The sequence below is a fragment of the Manis javanica genome, chromosome 11 (genome assembly GCF_040802235.1).
Source record: "Manis javanica isolate MJ-LG chromosome 11, MJ_LKY, whole genome shotgun sequence".
Classification (NCBI taxonomy): domain Eukaryota; kingdom Metazoa; phylum Chordata; class Mammalia; order Pholidota; family Manidae; genus Manis; species Manis javanica.
Window position 1 is genome coordinate 76,742,911 of NC_133166.1, and position 20,681 is coordinate 76,763,591.

Sequence of the window (20,681 nt, forward strand, 5' to 3'; positions counted from 1 at the left end):
GGTTCCTGAGAAAGGATAGGGCCATGGGGTGGGTGGTAAAGTGGCCTGGGAGGCCTGGGCTTGTGGGGCACAGGAAACACCCCAAGGAAAATGAGGGGAGGGGAGGGGAGAGGAGAAAAGGCCAACAAGGGGAATTTCAAGCTGGAAGCGGGGGGTGACCTAGAAGCATAAGAAATAGTGTCATCAAAGCTTAGGAAAGAATAAACCACAATAGAAGCCTTGTTGAACAGTCCATCAGAGTGAAAACTAGGAAATGGTCTCTGAGCATTCTTCCAATATTGAAATATATGCTGAAATAGCTTGGGATAAATGATGAGATATCTGGTATTTCCTTCAGCCTAATCCTGGGTGGGGAGAGGGACACCATGGGGATTGGCTGCATGCATACCTGTTTGAGATTTCCAGAATCAAAGGTTTATTATTTTCCCATAATAAAAAGTAGCCTTGATTTATCATCACGGAAGTCACACATGACCTCTGCATAGTTTTGTGAGGGAGGAAGAGAGGAAGGATGTGGGGCTGATGGGGGATTTGTTCTTCAGGGTGGGGAGTGCAGGGTGTTTATGCCCTGATAGGGATGAGCTGGAGGACCAGAGCAGGTAGTTGACGAAGGACAGAGCCTGAGAAGGTGGATGGGAGGGAATGAGGATCTAGACAAGAAACTGACCTTACATTCTTCCTCTGGCACAGAAGGGGCAGTGGGGCGGGGGCAGGAGGCCAGAGGCGCAGGGAGACATAAGGCCCTCCCCGCTCAGCTGGGGTCTGGAGGTGAGGACAGAGGGCTAACAGCCAGGGAGAAGGCTCCACAGTGAGAAGGCTCCTGGGGAAGCATCGTCGGTCATGTCCACAGTCTGTCCAGATGACATTGTGAGCCTGAAAGCTGCTCTGTGGGGGTTTCATCCACAGGCAGCAGCCCCACCCTGAGCTCCCACAGGAAGGATGTTCAGGTTTGTCCAGTTGGAGGCTGGGTCACAGCTCCAAACAGAACAATTGAACCTGAGAGTTTAGAACTGTGGTGGGTATCTACTGTTACAGAACAAATTACCCCCAAACATTGCAGCTTAAAACCACACCATGCATTACCTCACAGTTGGGGAGGAGCAGGGGTGTGGAAGCAGCTGAGGGGCAGGGCTCTGTCATGCCCAAGCCCAGCCCAGGGCTGCCTACAAACTCCCATGGTTGTTGCCAGACCAGAGCCACAGTCCCTCACCCATGGGCATCTTATTAGAGATGCTTATACGGGTACCTGCTTCCCCCAGAGTAAAGGTCTGAGAGAGAGAAAGGGAGGGAGCGGCCAGCCAAAGATGGTGCATTTCACAGCACTCACCACCCCTCAAAGGGTTTGACTTGGTTTTGTCCTCCTCCCCTCTGGAAACCTAAGCTTCCTGAGAGGCCCCAGGCACCATGCTCTTGGCTGCATCCTCTTGACCTAGAGGAGTGCCAGGCACATAGCAGAGGATCAAAAACATTTGTGAGTCAGTGAAACCCACCAGAGAATTTAGTTTCAACTTAGTGACAAATTTTTTTTGGCAGGAAGATGATGTTTCCAAGAGCTGACTTAGTAGGTTGCACTGAAGTTCAGTGGCCCTCTTATTCTTACCCTTTTCTCCTTTTGTCTTTGTTTTTTCAAATGAAACTGCCAGTAAACAGTTCTGAGTTATGACATAATGTCTTGTGCCTTTGAAAAATCACCCTCAAATGCAAACACAAGTGCCGCATTCTAAATGCAAAAGAGAAGTGCCACAAAGGATTGCTACAAAGAAAATGTCCACTTACAATCCTCTTTTTCTACGTAAAGTTAGAAATGAGTTTTGACCAAAAAAAAGTTGGTTCCTGGAGTAATAGTTTCATTTATGATTTTCGACAAACTTTTTTAATCTTAAGGGAAAGCTCCCTGCTGAAATGTTAACATTCAAAATGTTAATCCCAGTGAAAAAGAAATGGTAACATCTTTCATTTATTGGCACTGGGGGTTTATACACTATGCCACCCTCCCCCAGTACTATTTGAGACAGCAGGTGGTGAGGCCCACCGAGGTGCTAGGGGGCTGTGGTTAAGGCCAATTTCTTAGGCTCAGAGCCCCAGCTCTGCTCTCGCTGTGTGATCCTGAGCCAGCCACTTGACCCCTGTGGACCTCAATTTTCTCCTCTGTAAAATGAGGTATTAGTGTCTCCCTACACAGCTGTGAGGGTTAAACAAAAAGCTCTTAGAACACCTGAGATGTGTGAGTTACCTAACATAGACTTCATCTCTATTTTTACAGATTAGAAAACTGAGAGTCAGAAAAGTTGGGAGGTTTGCTGAAGGTCACACAACCAGTTGGGGAGGAGCAGGGGGCATCAGTAGGCATCAGTTTTGACTCATCCTCAGAATTTCTGCCTCCAAACTGAGTGCTCTTTCTGCCTTACTACAATTATCTCCCATTTTAACAATGTGAGTGTACGGCTGTACTTAGAAAAGGTCAAAAATAAGAATACTAAAATTATAGCAAACAATCTCAGGCTGGCAGAAAGGGTAACTTGTTACATGGAAAGTGTTCCCCTCATAGAGAGGGCAATCACTCAAGCTTTAGAGGTTTAACTAAAGCTTTACCAGCAACCAAGTACCCTGATACTTTTAAATTACAGCTAAGTAGCTCTCTTAGGGGTTGGGGTTGGTTTGTTTGTTTCTTTTTTTTCTTTTTAGGCATCTGTCTTGCCAATGGGTTTCAGCCCTGGGCAAGTTCACTATGGATTCAGTGTGACCAAAGAAAATGACAGCAAAACGTTCTTGGGGGTGAAAGGGTTATACCCAACTTTATTTCCAGGTGGCAGGTGAGTCAGTAGAATCCTGTCCACTCAGAGCGAGTCTGCAGGCAGCAAGCCAGTCTCTGCCTCTGGGTCCCTCTGTCCGCACAGCTGTCCTCTGGGTCCCTCTGCACAGCCGTCCCGCACAGCCATCCTCTGGGCCTCTGTCCTCGACACTGCCACCACTCCAGCCTCTGCTCTTCTCTCCTGCAGCCTTGCAGCCCTGCCACCGTGTGTGCCCAGAGCACTGGGCAGAGATATATTTATAGAGTCAATAGCCATGTATTGCCCACAGGTGTGCAGTGAGCTAGTCAACCAGGGCCAGGTGAGAATCCTGGCCACAGGAACTCTCATTTTATCCACATCACTCCCTCTTCCTGGCCTCTGTAACCAGATGCAACTCTATAACACGTTACAAAAATAGTCATTCTTGTTATTCACCACAGATATGTTCTATAAAGTTGCCCAGAACACTGTTAGCAGATTCCTAGGGGAAATACAGGGTTAGGTTCCTGCGCAGCTTGGTGATGTTTTTGTTAACCAATCAATACCTCATCTTGTTTTACGTGTGTTCCTGTTTAAACCCTCTTATTTATATTTATTGCTGATTCATTACCATGGAGCTCATGCTAACAACACTCATTCTCAGGCCCCAAGGAAGCCTGTCACATAGTTTCTCTGTGAGGTGAATTCCAGCCTTCGTGTACCCACAAACAGCAGACAGCACTTCAGCACTACTCTCAGGGCCCAGTTCACACAGCGTGACCACCAACAAGCAGCACAAAAATGCAAACAAAAAAAAATGGCATTAAAGAGGCCATGAAAAGGACACTTATTTACAGTATTAGAGCAAATGTAAGAAGACTGAGCACCACCAAGTGCACCTCAGGTGGCTCGGTGCACAGTGAGCAACTTGGTGTTTTTGCCACTCTGTGTATGGCTTTATGTGACATTCAAGCAGCATGCATACTGATCTGGGGGTTACAAATAAATTTTAGTGAGGAGGTGAATTCACAAATATGGAACCTGCACACTGTAGGAAAGACTGTCCAAACATGGAACAGAAAGAGGCAGCGTGGAGCACCCCAGGCTGTCCCTCCGGGTCAGCAGTGGGTGGACTAGCAGCTAGTCAGTGTCAGTTCTGCTTTCTGTGACTTGAGGGGCTGGATTAAATAATGCCCAGATTCCCTCCCAGTGCTGACATTCAATGGTACCCTTACTGACTCCTATAGGCACAGAATAGTCAACTTCATGTAGACCATATGACTATATGGATTATAGAACTAACTTTGTGACTCTAGGCAAATAAATACTTAACCTCTCTGAACTTCAGATTTTTTTCTTTTTTGAAATGAAAACATCTATCTCATAGAGTTGCTGGGAAAACAAGATGAAATGAAATAATGAAGCATAAGATATGCTTATTATGTTCTAGTGAATGTAAATGCTTTCTTTCTGAAAATGTATAAACCTTGCTTAATCATACAAACTTGTCCAACTATGTGCTGGGAAAGGGCTATCTAATAATTTTCTAATGTCCAAGAATGACCAATAACCAATATGTTTTATGAAGTTACTATTGGTTTCCAAACTGGTAATAAAGTATCTCAAGATTGTTCCTGAGTTGTTGACCATTTGTAGGTTAAAAGTGTCCAGTTTAGCCATGGCAGGATGGCAAAAGGTCTCTGGCTTGCTCACTCACTGATTCACTCATCCATTTATTCCAAAGCTATTTATGGACCAGCTACTATGTGCCAGATCCTGTTGTAGGCCCTGGAGATAAGCAGAGAAGGGAATAGTTAAGTCCCTTTTCTCCAAGAGCTTGTGGTCAGGCATATGTGGGGGTGAGCAGTAAACCAATATCTGCTGCAATGTTTGCTGACAACTGGGGTTAAGAAAAGTAAAGTAGGCTAAAGGGATCGAGTGTTTCCTTAGATGGGGGGGCCAGAACCTCTTTATGGAGGTACTTTTGGACAGAGACCTGAATGGTGGGAAGGAGAGAACCATGAGATCTAGGCAGGGGAAGGGGATTCTGGGCCTTGTACTCAGAGTGAGTGTGTGTTGGATAAACACTATGGAGGCCAGTAGGGCCTGAGTGTAGGGTCGAGAGGGGAGAGCAATACATGAGTCACATTAGTTAGAAGGGCAGCTCATGGAGGCCAAGTAGGCTGTGCTAAAGACTTTGGGCTTCATTTTAAATATGAGGCAGCCAGTAGTGGTTGGGAGTAGGTGAATGACTTTTCTGAATTGTTTTGAAAAAGTAACTCTGGCTGTTGTGCAGGAGAAAGACCATGGGAAGGTCAAGAGTGGAAGCAGAAATGTAGCCCAGAAACCTAGGTGGGAGTTGGTGGTGGCCTTCCCCAGGTGGTCTGCTCATGTGCAACAGAACTGGAGCAGGACTGACCACGCTTTGTAGGCACTGTGCACTGTCTCGCCAGTGGGTGTCAGCCCCAGACAAGTTCACTATGGATTCAGTGAGACCGAAAAATGACAATGGAACATTGTTGGGGTAAAAGGGTTTATACCCACCTTTATTCCCACAGTGGCAGGTCAGTCACTAGAATCCCATCCACACAGGGCAAGTCTGCATGCAGCAAGCTGGTCTCTGCCTCTGGGCCTCTCTACCCCCGCAGCCATCTCAGTCTGTTCTTGGTGCTGCCACCACTCCAGTCTCTGCTCTCCTGCAACCATGCAGCCCTGCCACCGTGTTGGCCAGAGCACTGGGTAGAGCTCTTTATATAAAGTCAATAATAACGCATTGCCCACACGTGAGCTAGCCAACCACGGTCAGGTGAGAATCCTGGCCATAGGAACCTTCAGTTTCTCCACATGCATGAATTATTTAATAGCTGGTATGGTAATAAGGAATTCTGTACAGTTTAACTGTAACTGATCCTAAACAGATTTTAGGGAGAAAAAAAAAGTTCCCCAAACTGTCCCCTTTTCCTCTTTCAGAGCTCTTCCCCAAATTCCAGGAGCTCTTCTCCACTATGCCCTCACCCTGTAAGATCTTTAAAAAGCATAGAATATATATGAGATTTCATGAATTCTTCTAAGTTGGGCAAACTTATAGTGGATGAATTTAAATTGTCTTTTAAATGTGACTGTTAAATATTTAAAACCTTTGACAAACATAAATACAACAATTACCTGTTTATCACCCAGCTTAATAAAATTGGTAGAGTGCCTTGGTGGCCTCTCCCGGTCACACATCCTGCCCTCCCCACAAGAAGAAATACCTTCCTGACTTTGGTATTATTATTTCTAGGTGTTAACTTTATGCTTCCACTACATACATATGCATCCCTATATATATAATAGTCTTTTGCATAATTTTAAACTTTATATAAATGGTATCACACCGTGTATATTTTTGTGTTACTTACATTTTGTTTGGCATGTTTGTAAAAATCATCCATGTTGATGTATTACTCTAGTTCATTTTCACTGATAGGTGTATTTTTTATTGATGTCTTTAATTAATTTATCCATTCTTCTATTCAAGAACATTTAAGTTTTCAGTATTTTTGCTATTACAGACATACTACTATGAATATTCTCACTAGTGTCTCCTTTTATTATGCATGAGTCAAAGTTGAATCTAGAGTCTTACTTTTCAAAGTGTGGCCCCAAGACCAGCAGTGTCAGGATTACCTGGGAGCTTGCCAGAAAGGCAGAATTTGGGGCCCCATACCAGACCTACTGAACTAGGGTTTGCCTTTTAACCTTATTCCCAGGAAATTTGTCTATACAAAACAAGAAGTATCAGTCGAAAAGAAGTGGTACTTCTGCAATGATTGATGATGAATCAGTTTTGTCTTGATTTTTTAATTTTCAATCTGTTACAGACTCACATTTTGTAAAATATAAACATCATACCCTTGATGTCTCAGCAATGTTAAATTGCCATACAGGTTCCTCAAAACATACTCTCAATTTCTGTAGTTACCTCCACGCAGACCAGAAATAATCATTTTGTGGACTGTCAGGGATCAGCAAACTAACAGGGGTGTGTGCCAAGCAGTGGAATCATTGAGTCACATGAAGTGCTCGTCCTCAGCTTTACTGGAATTGTCAAATTGTCTTCCAAAGTGATTGTATCAATATACATTCCCACCAGTCATATGATAATGGTATTTCACTGATACTTTAATTTACATTTCCTTATTTTGGAAGACTATTCTGGAATAGTTTCCAATAATATGATCTTCTAATACAAACTATTTTCATAGGTTTGTCTTCATTACTCCAATATTTAATTATTCCAGGTTTAGAATTATATCATTTTGGGGACTACCCCCAACAATAAGCTTCAACCATTGGAAATGGATATTTGCAGAACATATATGTCCTTTCTTTTACTTACAACAACTGTATCATTCTGTCTTATTGGTTTTTCAAATATGCTTCATTCACCTAAATTTTCAAATACGCACAATGTTCCATCTTTAAGATTGTGTAGAAGTGGGTAAGAGTTACACTCTAAATAAAGAATGATATTCTAAGATTGAAAAATAATAATACAAAGCACCAAGCAAATAAATTATTAAGAGCTGGAATCTCCTTTATTACTTACCACAGCAGAGACTATGGTATAAGGTGAACTGAATAGTTAAAAAAGGGCTATTCACAGAGAAGACAAGTAGTGACTCTGTGGCATCTTACTACACTGATGGACAGTGACTGCAATGGGGTGTGAGGGGGCACTCAATAATATGGGTGAATGTAGAAACCACATTGGTTTTTTGTGAAACCTTCAAAAGAGTATATATTAATGATAACTTAATAAAAAAAAAAGAAAAAAAGGGCAATGCTTAAATTTTTTGATAAGGGAGGGAGAAGAGACTCCCAAACTGGTAAAATCCTGCCACATCTTAGAAATCATCCACATGGGGTTTTAGGAAGGATTTGCTTGAAAGTGTGGGCGCATGGCATGCTCTCCCAGAAAGCCATTCGAATGAGGCTGTCCTAGGAAGCATTTCTTAAGCAGCTCTGCTAATTTCTTTGCTGAAATCTAAGTATTCAGAAAACCTCATCTTTCATGTATGACATCCCTTAATGCCTATTGCCACCACTCATCAACTCTCCACAAAGCAGTCAGAATAATCGTTTTAAGATATCTCACCACCTCACCTAGTTCCTAAGACCTATCACATTTGAACAATGTGCAGACTCCTTGCACCCATAAACCAAATGTAAATGTGTATTGGCTTAGGTGGGAAAAAATAATTTTAGAAGTTGAAAGGGAATTAGGGAATTATGTTGAAGCACTTGCACATTTGTATGTTAATAAGTTAATAAGTATCATTTCATCAGTGTTTCATAAATTTATAGGAAAATATGGGTAATTTCTGTGCACTTTGAGATAACTATTTGCAAATTTATATGGATATATAACAGATTCTTTTCAAAATAAACTGGAGAGTACAAGAATACGACTGAGATTCTTTTTATTAAGGTATCATTGATATATAATCTTATGAAGGTTCCACATGAGCCATATTGTGATTATTACATTAACCCATATTAACAAGTTCCCCCCACACCCCATTGCAGTCACTGTCCATCAGTGTAGTAAGATGCTATAGAGTCACTACTTGTCTTCTCTGTGCTATACTGCCTTCCCCATGGCCCCCCTACATTATATGTGCTAATCATAATACCCTTTAATCCCCTTCTCCCTTCCTACCCACCCCTTCCCTCTGGTAACCACAGTCCCTTCTTGGAGTCTGTGAGTCTGCTGCTGTTTTGTTCCTTCTGTTTTTGCTTTGTTGTTATACTCCACAAACGAGTTAAATTATTTGGTACTTGTCTTTCTCCACCTGGCTTATTTCACTGAGTATAATACCCTCTAGCTCCATCCATGTTTTCTTCTTACGGCTGAATAGTATTCCATTGTGTATATGTCCCACATCATCTTTATCCATTCATCTACTGATGGACAGTTAGGTTGCTTCCATATCTTGGCTATTGTAAGTAGTGCTGCTATAAACATAGGGGTGCATATGTCTTTTTGAATCTGTGATCCTGTTTTCTTAGGGTAAATGCCTAGGAGTGGAATTCCTGGGTCAAATGGTTCAACCATTGCTTTCCACAATGGTTGAACTAGTTTACATTCCCACCAGCAGTGTAGGAGGGTTCCCCTTTCTCCACATCCTTGCCAGTATTTGTTGATGTTTGCCTTTTGGATGTTGGCCATCCTAAGTGGTGTGAAGTCATATCTCATTGTGGTTTTAACCTGCATTTCTCTGATGATTAGGGATGTGGAGCATCTTTTCACATGCCTGTTGGCCATTTGAATTTCTTCGTTGGAGAAGTGTTTGTTCAGCTCCTCCACTCATTTTTTAATTGGATGGTTTGCTTTTTGGGTGTTGAGGCATGTGAGCTCTTTATATAATTTGGATGTCAATCCCCTATCGGATATGTCATTTATGAATATACTCTCCCATACTGTAGGATACCTTTTTGTTCTACTGATGGTGTCCTTTGCTGTACAGAAGCTTTTTAGTCATTTTTGCTTTTGTTTCCCTTGCCAGGGAGATGCGTTCATGAAAAAGTTGCTCATGTTTATATTCAAGAGAGTTTTGTCTATGTTTTCTACTAAGAGCTCTATGGTTACATGACTTACATTCAAGTCTTTGATCCATTTCAAGTTTACTTTTGTGTATGGAGTTAGACAATAATCCAGTTTCAATCTCTTACATGTAGCTGTCCAGTTTTGCCAACACCAGCTATTGAAGAAGCTCTCATTTCCCCACTGTTTGTCCATGGCTCCCTTATCATATATTAATTGGCCATATATGTATAGATTTATATCTGGGCTCTCTACTCTTTTCCATTGATCTATGGGTCTGTTCTTGTGCCAGTACCAAATTGTCTTGATTATTGTGGCTTGAAGTAGTAGAGCTTGAAATTAGGGAGCATAATCACCCCAACTTTATTCTTCCTTCTCAGGATTGTTTTGGCTATTCAGGGTCTTATGTAGTTCCATATGAATTTTAGAATTATTTGTTTTAGTTCATTGAAGAATGCTGTCAGTATTTTGATAGGGATTGTATTGAATCTGTAGATTGCTTTAGGAAGGATGGCAATTTTGACAACATTAATTCTTCCTACCTAAGAGCTTGGGATGTATTTCCACATATTAGAGTCCTCTTTAATTTCTGTCAAGAGTGTTTTGTAGTTTTCAGGGTATAGGTCTTTCACTTCCTTGGTTAGGTTTATTCCTAGGTATTTTATTCTTTTTGATGCCATTGTGAATGGAATTGTTTTCCTGATTTCTCTTTCTGCTAGTTCATCATTAGTGTATAGGAATTCAACAGATTTCTGTGTATTAAGTTTGCATCCCGCAACTTTGCTGAATTCAGATATTAGTTCTAGTAGTTTTGGGGTGGACCTTTTAGGGTTTTTTATGTACAATATCATGTCATCTGCAAACAGTGGCAGTTTAACTTCTTTCTTGCCAATCTGGAATGCCTTTTTTTAAATCAGTGCCTTTTAGTAGCCTTTTTAATTTTTTGTTCTTTTTTTGGATATTGTTAATGTACAATTACTTGAACAACATTATGGTTACTAGACTCCCCCTATTATAAAGTCCCCACCGCATACCCGATTATAGTCACTGTCCCTCAGTGTAGTAAGATGCTATAGAATCATTACTTGTCTTCTCTGTATATACTGCCTTTCCCATGTCCCCCCCTGCTACATTATGTGTGCTAATCGTAATGCCCCTTTTCCCCCCTTGTCCCTCCCTTCCCACCCATCCTCCCCAGTCCCTTTCCCTTTGGTAACTGTTAGTCCATTCTTGGGTTCTGTGAGTCTGCTGCTGTTTTGTTCCTTCAGTTTTTCCTTTGTTCTTATACTACACAGATGAGTGAAATCATCTGATACTTGTCTTTCTCTGCCTGGCTTACTTCACTGAGCATAATACCCTCTAGCTCCATCCATGTTGTTGCAAATGGTAGGATTTATTTTCTTCTTATGGCTGAATAATTTTCCATTGTGTATATGTACCACCTCTTTATCCATTCATCTACTGATGGACACTTAGGTTGCTCCCATTTCTTGGCTATTATAAATAGTGCTGTGATAACATAGGGGTGCATATGTCTTTTACAAACTGGGAAGCTGCATTCTTAACATAAACTCCTAGGAGTGGAATTCCTGGGTCAAATGTTATTTCTATTTTGAGTTTTTGAGGAACCTCCATTACTGCTTTCCACAAAGGTTGAACTAATTTACATTCCCACCAGCAGTGTAGGAGGGTTCCCCTTTCTCCACATCCTCACCAACACTTGTTGTTGTTTGTCTTTTGGATGGTGGCCATCCTAACTGGTGTGAGGTGATATCTCATTGTGGTTTTAATTTGCATTTCTCTGATGATTAGCGATGTGGAACATCTTTTCACGCATCTGTTGGCCATCTGAATTTCTTCTTAGGAGAAGTGTCTGTTCATATCCTGTGCCCATTTTTTAATTGGATTATTTGCTTTTTGTTTGTTGAGGTGTGTGAGCTCTTTATATAACTTGGATGTCAACCTCATATCAGATATGTCATTTATGAATATATTCTCCCGTACTATAGGATGCCTTTTTGTTCTATTGATGGTGTCCTTTACTGTACAGAAGCTTTTTAGTTTGATGTATTACCACTTGTTCATTTTTGCTTTTGTTTCCCTTGCCTGGGAGATATGTTCATGAAAAAGTTGCTCATGTTTATATTCCAGAGAGTTTTGCCTATATTTTCTTCTAAGAGTTTTATGGTTTCATGACTTACATTCAGGTCTTTGATCCATTTTGAGTTTACCTTTTGTGTATGGGGTCAAACAATAATCCAGTTTCATTCTCTTCCATGTAGCTGTCCAGTTTTGCCAACACCAGCTGTTGAAGAGGCTGCCATTTCCCCATTGTATATCCATGACTCCTTTATGGTATATTAATTGACCATATATGTTTGGGTTTATATCTGGGCTCTCTATTCTGTTCCATTGGTCTAGGGTCTGTGGATGCCTTTTATTTCTTTGTGTTGTCTGATTGCTGTGGCTAGGACCTCCAGAACTATGTTGAATAAAAGTGGGGAGAGTGGGCATCCTTGTCATGTTCCCCATCTTAAAGGAAAAGCTTTCAGCTTCTCACTGGTAAGTATAATGTTGGCTGTGGGTTTGTCATATATGGCCTTTATTATGTTGAGGTACTTACTCTCTATACCCATTTTGTTGAGTTTTTATCATGAATGTGTGTTGAATTTTGTCAAATGCTTTTTCAGCATCTATGGAGATGATCACGTGCTTTTTGTTCATTTTTTTATTGATGTAGTAGATGATGTTGATGGGTTTTTGAGTGTTGTGCCATCTTTGCATCCCTGTAGTGAATCTCACTTGATCATGGTGTATGATCCTCTTGATGTATTTTTTTAATTCAGTTTGCTAATATTTTGTTGAGTATTTTTGCATCTATGTTCATCAGGGATATTGGTATGTAATTTTCTTTTTTTTGTGGTGATTTTGCCTGATTTTGGTATTAGAGTGATACCAGTATCATAGAATGAGTTTGGAAGTATTCCCTTCTCTTCTTTCTTTAGAAGACTTTAAGGAGGATAGGTATTAGGTCTTGTCTAAATGATAAAATTTAGCAGTTAAGCCACCTGGTAAGTGGGTTTTGCTCTTGGGTATTTTTTTGATTACTGATTCAGTTTCACTGTTGGTAGTTGGTCTGTTCAGATTTTCTGTCTCTTCCAAGGTCAGCCTTGGAAGGTTGTATTTTTCTAGAAAGTTGTCCATTTCTTCTAGGTTATCTAATTTGTTAGCATATAATTTTTCATAATATTCTCAAATAATTCTTTGTATTTTGGTGGTATTTACAGTAATTTTTACTGTCTCATTTCTGATTCTGTTTATGTGTGTAGAGTCTGTTTTTTTCTTGATAAGTCTGGCTAGGGGTTTATCTATTTTGTTTATTTTCTCAAAGAACCAGGTCTTGGTTTCATTAATTATTTATGTTGTTTTATTCTTCTAAATTTTATTTATTTCTTCTCTGATCTTTATTGTATCCCTCCTTCTACTGAATTTGGGCCTAATTTGTTGTTCTTTTTCTAGTTCCAATAATTGTGAATTTAGACTGTTCATTTGGGATTGTTTTTCTTTCTTGAGGTAAGCCTGTATTGCTATAAGCTTCCCTCTTAGCCTTCACTGCATCCCACAGATTTTTGGGGTGTTGAGTTGTTGTTTTCATTTGTCTCCATATATTGCTTGATCTCTTTTTATTTGGTCATTGATCCATTGATTATTTAGGAGCATGTTGTTAAGCCTTCACGTGTCTGTGGGATTTTATGTTTTCTTTGCATGATTCATTTCTAGTTTCATACGTTTGTGGTCTGAGAAGCTGATTGGTATAATTTTTTTCTTTTGTTTTGTTTTAAGTGTTTTATACATGCTGTTCTGCTTCTTTCTTTCTTTCTTTTTTATCTATCTTGGAGAAGGAAGGACTACATTGTATTCCATTATTTAGTTATCCCATAATTTCCTTGATGTTGGTATCAGACCTTTGGAATTATAATAATTTGCTCTTATAATCAATGCTGTGATGAATAACCTTTTATGTATGTGATTTATATCATATGTGAGAATTACTATGGGAAAAATCCTAGAAGTGAAATTGCTGTGATAAAGGCATGTGCATTTGTAATTGGACAACATGTTGCAAAATTGCTCTCTATAGAGTTTGTTCCAATTTATATTCCAAAAAACAATGCATAAGTTACTGTTTTCTCTACATCTTCACTAACATAGTATATCATTTTTGTCAATACAGGTAAAAAGGTGGTGTCTTCAAAGAAAAACAAATGTTGGCGAGGTTGTGGAGAAAAGGGAACCGTCCTATACTGCTGGTGGGAATGTAAATTAGTTCAAATACTATGGAAAACAGTATAGAGGTTCCTCAAAAAGCTCAAAATAGAAACACCATTTGACCCAGGAATTCCACTTTTAGGAACTTACCCTAAAAATGCAGCAGCCCAGTTTGAAAAAGACCATTGCACCCCTATGTTTATTGCAGCACTATTTACAATAGCCAAGAAACAAAAGCAACCTAAGTGTCCATCAGTAGATGAATGGAGAAAGAAGAGGTGGTACATATACACAATGGAATATTATTCAGCCATAAGAAGAAAACAAATCCTACAATTTGCAACAACATGGATGGAGGTAGAGGGTATTATGCTCAGTGAAATAAGCCATGTGGAGAAAGACAAATACCAAATGATTTCACTCATATGTGGACTATAAGAACAAAGGAAAAACTGAAGGAACAAAACAGCAGCAGAATCACAGAACCCAATAATTGACTAACAGTTACCAAAGGGAAAGGGACTGGGGAGAATGGGAGGGAAGGGAGGGATAAGGGTGGGGAAAAAAAAAGGGGGCATTATGATTATCATGTATAATGTGGGGGGGGCATAGGGAGGGCTGCAACACAGAGAAGACAAGTATTGATTCTACAACATCTTACTATGCTGATGGTCAGTGACTGATGGGGTTTGTGGGGGGGACTTGGTGAAGGGGGGACCCTAGTAAACATAATGTTCTTCATGTAATTGTAGATTAATGATAACAAACAAACAAACAAAAAGGTGGTGTCTTGGTTGGTAAAATTTCAAACCTGAATTCACTGAGGTTCTTTTTGTGACCTGGTATGTGATTATTTTGGAAAACGTTCCATGTGCACTTGAGAAAAATGTGTGTTCTACTGCTTTTGGGTGGAGTGTTCTGTAGATGTCCATTAGGTCCATCTGTTCTAATGTGTTTTTCAGTGCCTCTGTCTCCTTACTTATTTTCTGTCTAGTTGATCTGTCCTTTGGAGTGAGTGGTGTGGTGAAGTCTCCTAAAATGAATGCATTGCATTCTATTTCCCCTTTTAATTCTGCTAGTATTCGTTCCACATATTTAGGTGCTCCTGTGTTGGGTGCATAGATATTTATAATGGTTATATCCTCTTGTTGGACTAACCCCTTTATCCTTATGTAGTGTCCTTCTTTGTCTCTTTTCACTTTCTTTGTTTGGAAGTGTATTTTGTCTGATAGAAGTACTGGAACACCTGCTTTTTTTCCCCTATTATTTGCATGAAATATTTTTTTCCATCTGTTCACTTTTAGTCTGTGTATGTCTTTGGGTTTGAGGTGAGTCTCTTGTAGGCAGCATATAAATGGGTCTTAGTTTTTCATCCATTTTGTTACTCTATGTATTTTGATTGGTGCATTCAGTCCATTTACATTTAGAGTGATTATCAACAGATATGTACTTATTGTCATTGCAGGTTTTAGATTCATGGATACCAAAGGTTTGAGGGCAGTATCCTTACTCTGTAACAGTCTAACTTAACTTGATTATTACATTATTTCAAACACAATCTAAAGTCTTTTTTTCTTCCCTTCTTTTTCTTCCTCCTCCATTCTTTATATATTAGGTGTCATATTCTGTACTCTTTGTGTATCCCTTGACTGACTTTGTGGGTAGTTGATTTAATTTTGCATTTGCTTAGTAATTACTTGGTCTAGTTCCTTTACTGTGGTTTTATTGTCCCTGATGACAATTATTTAGCCTTAGTAGCACTTCCTTCTATAGCAGTCCCTACAGAATACACTGTAGAGTCTGTTTGCAGGAGGTAAATTCCTTCAATGTTTGCTTATCTGGAAACTTTTACCCCCTGCTTCAAATTTAAATTATAATCTTTCAGTATAGAGTGCTCTTCTTGGTTTGAGGCCCTTCTGTTTCATTGCATTAAATATATCATGCCACTCCCTTATAGCCTGTAAGGTTTCTGCTGAGAAGTCTGATGATAGCCTGATGGGTTTTCCTTTTTTTGTGATTTTTTAAATCTCTCTGGCTGCTTTTAATGCTCTGTTCTTGTCCTTGATCTTTGCTATTTTAATGATTATATGTCTTGGTGTTGTCTTCCTTGGATCCCTTGTGTTGGGAGATCTGTGCACTTCCGTAGCCTGAGAGACTATTTCCTTTCCCAGACTGGGGAAGTTTTCATCATTTATTTCCTCAAAGAGACTTTCTTACCCTTTTTTTCTTCTTATTCTGGCACCCCTATAATGTGAATATTGTTCCATTTGGATTGGTCACACAGTTCTGTTAATATTCTTTCAATCCTAGAGATTCTTTTCTCTCTCTGTGCCTAACCTTCTCTGTATTCCTGTTCTCTGATTTCTATTCCATTAACTTGTCTCCTCTATGTCATCTAATCTGCTTTTAAAATCCCTCCATTGTATGTTTCATTTCAGATACTGTATTTTCCAACATTTTTATCTCTTTGTTGAATTCCTCCCTGAGGTCTTCAATATTTTTCTGTAGCTCTGTGAGCATGTTTATGACTTTTATTTTGAAATAGTTATCAAGAAGATTGGTGATTTCAGTTTCACTTAGCCATCTTTCTGGTGTTTGAGGTATTTGGGTTTATACCAGATTTTTTTCTCTTTCATATTTGTAATGATTCCTATGGATTGTCCTGAAGGTCTACTCTCTTGGGCTGCCCAGCCCCTGGAGCAATCACAGGAGTCTTGCGGCACTGGTGCCTGCCAGGAGGAAAGAGCTCTTTCCTGTTTCCTGGCTGCAGTGCCTGCCTCCACTGCCAGGGCCAGTGGGCTGAGCTTGCAAGAAGGAGCCTCTGTGTTATGCCCCTGTAACCGCTTTAGGCAGGACCACCCTCCCGCTGGCCTGGAGCAATGGCAGGGGCAGTAGGTTTGCAAACCAGTGCCAGTGGGAAGGAAGGAGCAGCAGGCTGCATATTGCAGTGTGGGGCCTAGTCTCTTCATTGCCACCCAGGGGGATGGATCGTCTGAAGCTCCTGAAAGTTTCCAAATTGCTGGGATGAATGTTCTGGGACAATTTTGTCCACCTGCCCTTTCTCCTGAGCAGCCAGCTCTGTGTAATCCTTGCCCCTTTAGCACTGTTGGGAAGTCTTTCAAAGTGCTCTCCTTTCTTTTGCCCCAGATTGGCCTGTTGTACCTTTTCTGCACAAGTGGCTGAAATCTCAGTCTCTCTGAGTATTCTGCCTGTATTTGCTTTCCAACCCCACTAATCTCCAGAGCACCATGTAATGTGGGTTCCTGCTCCCAGAGCAGATCTCCAGGGCTGGGTGTTTAGCAGTCCTGGTGTTCTACTCCCTCCCCACTCCATTTCTCTGCCTCCTGCCAGTGAGCTGGTGTTAGGGCAGGGCTTGGGTCCCACCAGATTGCAGCTCTGCTACTTTGCCCTTTTCTGTGAGGTTTTCCCCAGATGTAGGTAGTCTATTGGTCTTCTTTTGGGTCGTTCTTTCAGGATTAGTTGTATTTCCTGTATTTTCATGTTATATATGGTTTTGAGAGAAGATTTCTGCATCACTTCTCACACTGCCATCTTGTTTAATCACCTGAGATTTTTTTGGAAAGGGAGATGGGAGCTGTGGGAGTGGAGGATGAGAAAAGGAGGAAGCTTACACAGCTCAGGGCACCCACGGTTGGGGGTTACCAGCACACAGCAACAAGCAGGTACCCAGCACTTGGCACATTCTACTTCTTGTCCTCATTTTCAGAGGGGTAGTTTAACCACATTTTCACAAATATGAAACCTAAGGTTATCCACCTCTCTAATGAAAAAAGGGAAGGTAGGAAGAAAGGGAGGGAGGGAAGAAGGGAAGGGGGCAGGCTGGCCGGCTGGCCACCTGGCCTGATTTGTAGCATGTTAATTTCCATGGCATAAATACTTCCACTATACCTAATTCCAAATTACAGATGTGAAGTCACTAAACAAAGCCTTGGCAAGAGATGCTCACCACCAGCTCTCAAGAGCCAGCCACTGGCAAAAAACTGGGCATATAATACTCATGTATATCATGAACCAAATGAGTGTTACATGCTAAAATTCAGATAATCTCTTACCTTAAAAAAAGAGCCAATAAAAGCTTGCTCCAATAAAATTAAGCAAATAAATAAAGCAATTATTACTCTTGGGACAACAAAAAGGTTTTCTAAAAAATAAGCGGTATCATAGTACTCTGAATGGCTCAGCTGTGGACATTTACATTGTCATAACAACGTCCACACTGTATAATGGCTTAACTTTTCAAAATGTGGTGCCACCATATTAGAGGGTGTGGAGAGGGGGACGGGGGCAAAGAGAGATGAATTTTTATTATCCATAGCTAATGCCTAAAACTGACAAATCAAGAAATAGAGAAATGAGCATTTTAATTAGAAGTATGAAGGTAAACTACCGGAGAAATTTCTGGGTGGTATAAAGGAATTGGGATCAGATTGAACATTAAACCCAATATACCTGATTAAAAGGCAACCCCACACATATCTGAGAACCTCAGAAAGTGATTTTTGTCAGCACAGTCCCACCAAACCCCTAGAATAATATCCTCATTTCCTCCCAACTGTCTGCTGCCAGCAGATAACTACAGTTCTCTAGAGTGGGATGACTGACACTGGACACTCCAGTGTGTGAGGGGATTTACAGCCCCCATGAGGGGAGGAACCACTGGAGAAGAGATTTCTGGACTTCACCCAGTACGCTAAAACCACCGCTTCATCCAGGGCTTCTGCATCCACTGCCAGGCAAACAGGAGTCTCACGATAGCATGGTTAAAAGCCAAGCACACCAGCAGGAAGAAGCCAGACGAAGTCTGTTATCATGACCCCTTGCCACCACTCTCCTGAAAAGCCACTTCTTCAGTTCTTGCTATCAATACTTTGGAACTGTCCTGGATCCTGTCCTTTTCAAGACCTAGCTCTTCAGCTCTATATCAATTCGGTGAGTTTCTCCACATCTTACTAGTAAATTTCTTTCTTGTTTAAGCTAACTAGAGTCAAAGTCTGTACTTGAAATGAAAAAATTCTTAAACATACAAAAAGATAGGTGAATGATAACAAGCTTAACATTAATATAGTTTATATAATATATACATTGCACTGTTATAATTAATAAGCTTAACTTAATGCTAATACAGAGAATGCACATTCTTTTCAAATGCCTGTGGAACATGTACAAAATGATCTAAGATAACACACACATACATACACACAAATCAATAAGTTAAAAAAAGAAGAAAATACAAGGGTCACAGTGTAAAACAAAAGAACTAAAAATGAATACCAAAAGCCTATCCAAACTTATATTTGGGAAGAAATAAAAGCTAATGTAATGCTATAAAAAATTTAAGAAAGAGTGGTAATAGGAACACTACCTGCCAAAATCTATGATCTAACATATGATAAAATAGTTCTCAGAGGAAATTTCATAGCCTTAAATACATTGATTAGAAACCAGAAAAGATGGAGAATACATTCACTCAATTCAAAAAGCTAGAAACAGACAACAAAACAGAAGCCAGGTAAATAGAAAAAATGTAAAATATGAAATGAAATAGACAAAAACTGAGTTGGAATTACCAAAAGTTGTTCTTTTAAGAACTAGGAAAAGAGATAATCAAAATTATTAATGAGAAAGGGGGAATATAAAGTTTATTTTCAAAATTATGTATTTTTTTATTATGGAAATCAAAAAGGCCTATTTAAGCAACACTCAAGATTAAAAGCCATAAAAGAAAACACTGACAGACTGGATTCCATAAAAAGGTTAAAAGGTTAAAGTTTGAGCAATGAATGACTCCATAAACAAAATTAACAAGAGAACAAGAAGAAAACGTTCCACATATAAAGAGCCACTTTTGCAAAACGCTGCTATAAGTAAATCACACAAATGTTTAAATGCACAGCTATATAAATTTAGTTCTTAAAAAAAGAATCACCATCATCTACATTTGCTCTCTTACAACACTAAACTGTTTTCTACCTTTATCTTGCATCTACCTACCACCTCAACATTTTATTCAAAATAATAATAATAATAATGATAATAAAGGGAGAAATGTGGGATCCACATATAAATCAAGTATAAAAATCAAATGAATATTCATATTTGACCTGATTGTTTATAGTTCATAATGCGTGATCAAAACCGAAAGTTTCTGTGATGAATGCCCTTGTACTGTTCACCATGTAAGAACTTATTCACTATGTAAGAATTCGTTCACCATGTAAGAACTTTTTCGTTATGCTTCAGAAGATTGGAGACTGACGAGAATTAGGCTTGGGGTGGATTAATGATTGTGCATTGACTCTCCTATACAGAATTTTATTGTTGTTAACAACCATTTGATCAATAAATATGAGAGATGCCCTCTCAAAAAAAAAAAAAAAAAGAATCACCAATATTTGAAAGAACACACGACTGTACTAGTGATCAGAAAAGTTTAAAGCAGTGATACAATTTTTTTTTTGGGAAATAGAAACAAAGTCACCCCCACCCATGATACCTAAAATTTGTTTTAAACATTTTTAAATGTTTAATTTTAAATTTTAAAACATGATAATATGCAGTGTTAAAAATGTGAGGAAACAAGCACTCCTACATTGTTAATGGGGATTATCAAGGGGTGGAATTTTGGGAGGACGGTGAAGCACTATGTATTAAATTGTTTAAGTGCATACCCTTTTGAGTCAAGCCACTTCCAGAAACCTATCTTACAGAAATACTTGAACATGTGCACAAATATATATGCCTAAAGATGCTCACTGACTGAAGCATTTTTTGGCTTAGTAAAGGTACTGAAACTTCCTGTCAATCACAAAGTTACTGATTAAAGGACTGTTGAGCAGCCTTTAAAATGCATGAGTAAACGTATAGGTACTTACAAGAAAAAATTTCCAAGATACATTTGAAATCTTTTTTAGCATTTAAATGATAAACAGTAAATGAAATGCAAATTGCAAGCACAGCCACTTAGTCATGTGTGTACCATATACAGGCACATGTATATGTATGAATGGGGGCAGGTATGGTATGGAGAGACT